The 4,040-nt window shown below is 33.1% G+C and overlaps 1 long non-coding RNA gene across 1 annotated transcript; it reads left to right on the top strand.

The window, feature by feature from the left end:
* The first annotated feature begins 690 nt into the window (after positions 1-690).
* On the top strand, positions 691-3,279 carry LOC136981142 (uncharacterized). Its single transcript, XR_010881651.1, has 2 exons — positions 691-824; positions 2,928-3,279. It is a non-coding gene; the product is annotated as an uncharacterized lncRNA (long non-coding RNA).
* The last annotated feature ends 761 nt before the right edge of the window (positions 3,280-4,040 follow it).

Raw genomic sequence — 4,040 nt, 5'->3', positions numbered from 1 at the left:
TTGGTAAAAAGTTAATGTTTTAAGATGTTTTTAGTGAAGAAACATAAAAGTATCGAAATATAATATTCACACACACAAAAATATTCATGTATGTCGACATTAGAAATTTGAAATCAATTATAGAATGTCCTGGATAGAGATGTCGTGTGATTGTCTGTTTCTTCTGTTCTTCTTTTGTTTTTCTACGTGAAAATAAGATATCTTTTATAACTATTGATAATATAAACATTTTGTTTCTTTATATATTACCTTCAATTACAGCTGCAAACTTTAACACATGGAGCATGTGAGAAAGTATTATTGTATAGATTATTACATTTTTATGAATACACCTGAGACTCGTGACAATATAGGCCTATATTAACCTACTTTAAGTGCCAATATTTTATTTAGAATCATTTTAAACGTTATTATTACATCAAATTATGAAATGGAATGTTCCAAGTATAGGAGTAAGAGGGAGGGGAAAGAAGCCATGCGTGGGGAAAAAATGAGTTTTTATCTAAATTATAATAAAATTTACTTATATTTACGATAAATATCGATAATTTTCTTTTGGAGAAATGTATCTTGATAAAATTAATTATCTATATGAATGAAACTTTCAATAATACATTAGTTACAATGACTGACATTCCTTTCTTACCCTTTCTGTAGTATGTCTTATTATTTAACATAGTTTTCTAGATCAGTGGTGCGCAAACTAGGGGACGCGACTCCTGTGGGGGTCGCCAGAAGTTTTTTGGGGGTCGCCAAATTTTTATGAAATGCATTATGCCTGCATGCTGCATACAATACAGTGTACATATAAAGAGTGAAGCGCCGTCACTCACTGTTTAATTGCAATTTCATGCCGTCCGCTCTTTCTTTGACCGTAATGCGTAATGTATGTAAAGTGTAAAGACGCAAGTTTTTACTCCGGTAGATGGCGCCCTCTTCGCGGTAATTCGCCAGTTTTACTAAAAAGCGCCTATTTGTCCGACGTATTGATGTTATACGTACTGTGTCGAACGGTGCGCACTGAGCATGCGCGCCGTACGAGATGGAGTGGTAATCAAGAGCTGTGGTAGTCATCTTGTAGACATGCGTACCAAGCCAAGGCCAACCAAGCCATAAAAGAAGAGATAAGATAAGTGAAGCATTAAGCATACCAAGCCAAACAAAGGAAAAAGCCACAATCCTCAAAGGCCAACCAAACGACCAAAAATTAACGTTGAATGTTTTACTGCGCGTTTCCATGTCAAGTTGTAGCATGTAGCAGTTGGCCTGCAATTGTTTTAGTTTCACCTCGAGTTTTTTCGTGTGACGTTGTGTAATTATGATTTTGTATATTTTTATCGGGCTTTACTACTCTTTGTTATCAGGTATGTACTATCATTAGAGAAAGATCTCTGTTAATTTTATTGAATTTCTCGAAAAAAATGATAAAAAAAATATATTATTTGTTTTAGTTAAAAAAATTTAACCCCTATCTTCATAATGGATAAATGGGTAATACGCACACCAGGTACATCTTCAGCTAACAAACGAACAAATACTGATGAGGAGTCGCAAAATACTGAACTAAATGCCCAATCTAAAAAAATAAGAAAATACAATGAGGATTTTATTAAGTATGGTTTTACATTTTGTGTTGTTGGTGATGAAGAACGCCCGATATGTGTCATTTGCAACGAAAAATTAGCAAATGAGAGCATGAAACCAGGTAAATTAAAAAGGCACCTGGAAACTAAACATAAAGAACTTCAAAATAAACATGCCGATTTTTTTCAAAGACGAGCTGAAAATCTGAAAATTCAAAGTGCACATTTAAAGAAATTTACAACAATACCTCAGAAAGCATTACGAGCTTCTTTAGAAGTTTCTTATCTAATAGGAAAAACAATGAAACCCCATACAATTGGAGAATCCCTTATCCTTCCTGCAGCAACCAAGATGACATCAATTATGCATGGCGATAAATACGGAAATGAACTAAAAACAATACCATTATCAAGAGATACCGTGTCTCGGCGGATTTCCGAAATGTCACGAAATATCGAGTCAGAAGTCATAAAACGCATACAAAATTCATCTGTATTTGCTTTACAACTGGACGAGACTACCGATATTACTAAAATGTCACAACTAATTATTTACGTTAGGTTTATTTTTAATGAAGATATAACAGAAACGTTTTTATGTTGCAAAAGTTTGGAAGGAAAAACAACTGGAGAAAAAATATTCGAAGTAATAAATGAATATTTTGAAGCAAAGTCCCTTACCTGGGCAAACTGTGTTGCGGTTTGTACTGATGGTGCTGCAGCATTAACAGGTTCGAATAAAGGGCTCAGAGGCTTAATTCAGAAAGTGGCGCCTCATATGGTATTTAGTCACTGTATGATTCATCGGCAAGCTCTTGTTGCAAAAGATATGGATGAAGAGTTGCACAACATATTACAAGACGCTGTTAGTTCAATTAACTACATTAAATGCAACAGCCTCAACAGCCGTCTCTTTTCAATACTTTGCAATGAGATGGGCTCAACGTATGAGAGTTACTGTTACACACCGAAGTCAGATGGCTTTCACGTGGGAAAATACTACGACGGATATTTGATTTGAGAAATGAAGTGTACATGTTTTTAATCGAAAAGAAACATAGATTGGCAAGTTATTATATCAATGAAGTTTGGCTAGGGAAGCTGAGCTATTTAGTTGATATTTTCGAAAAACTTAACGACTTAAATTTGAGCTTGCAGGGTGAGAATTTAACTATCATAACTTCAGCCAGTAAAATTCAAGCTTTTAAGAATAAGCTTAGTCTCTGGCAAACTGAACTGAATAAAAACAACACCGACATGTTCCCTTGCTTTAACGATTTTATCAAGGAAAATAATATAGATATATTTACATTTAAAAACATCATTTCCAATCACAGTGAAAAGTTAAAGGAAACTTTTTCGAGAAGATTCAAGGATTTTCCTGAAAACGATCTTGGTTGGATTCGTGATCCATTTTCCTACGACATATGCAGTTCAACTCTTCAAATTAGTGAGAAAGAGCAATTGATAGATTTAATTAGTGATTATACTCTTCGAAATCAATTTAAGACTCAGCCTTGCCAAAAATTTTGGCTATCCGTGGAAAAGCAATATCCCGTTTTATGCAAGAATGCCATCAGGGTTTTAATACAATTTGCATCAACGTATTTATGTGAAACTGGATTTAGCAAACTAGTTTCAATAAAAACTAAATACCGCTCGCGTTTAAACCCTGAAGATGATATGCGAATTGCAATTAGCAACATACATCCAAACATCGATGAGATAATTAGAAACTTGCAGCCACATACATCTCATTAAAGGGCAATTTACTGATGTTTATGTTATACAAAAAGTATTTTCTTAAAATTATAAATAAAATTAATATGAGCCAGATATGATGATGTTTTTATTCGATGAAACGAAAGAAATGCGCGAAATATACATCGTATTTGTGAACATTTATCTCTAGGGGTCGCCAAAAATTTTCTTTCTACAAAAGGGGTCGCAGTCGAAAAAAGTTTGCGCACCACTGTTCTAGATATATAGCATAATAATTGTGTAATAAAAATAGGAAAATTCTGTTAATTTGTAAACGCAGATACTATCACATAACAAGCATACTGTATCCTCTGTATATTTAAAGTCAGTTATTCGCGATTGAATTTTTCTAGATAAGCCTGTTTAATCCGTAATTTATTTGACAGAAAGAAATTGTTTATGGCCGTATTTCATTTATATAATGTTTTTCTCGTGATATTATTTCTAATATCGGAAAAAAATATACATTTCTAATATGGACATACATCAATATTTTTAATTCTGAATATTATATTTCGATACTTTTATCTTTCTTCACTAACAACAAAGTACTTTTATTTTAAAAAAATAAGTTTTTACCAACATAAAACAGTCGAAGTAGGAACAGGCTGGAATTGACAACAAATTATAAGCTCTGTTCTAGGGATGTAAGCTTGTTTGTCCCCATCTTTGATATAATTCGTTTTTTTCTGTATT

This window comes from Centruroides vittatus, unplaced genomic scaffold, assembly GCF_030686945.1.
Source record: "Centruroides vittatus isolate TY-2023 unplaced genomic scaffold, ASM3068694v2 contig_747, whole genome shotgun sequence".
Taxonomy (NCBI): Eukaryota; Metazoa; Arthropoda; class Arachnida; order Scorpiones; family Buthidae; genus Centruroides; species Centruroides vittatus.
This window is presented reverse-complemented; position numbering and strand designations above follow the sequence as displayed.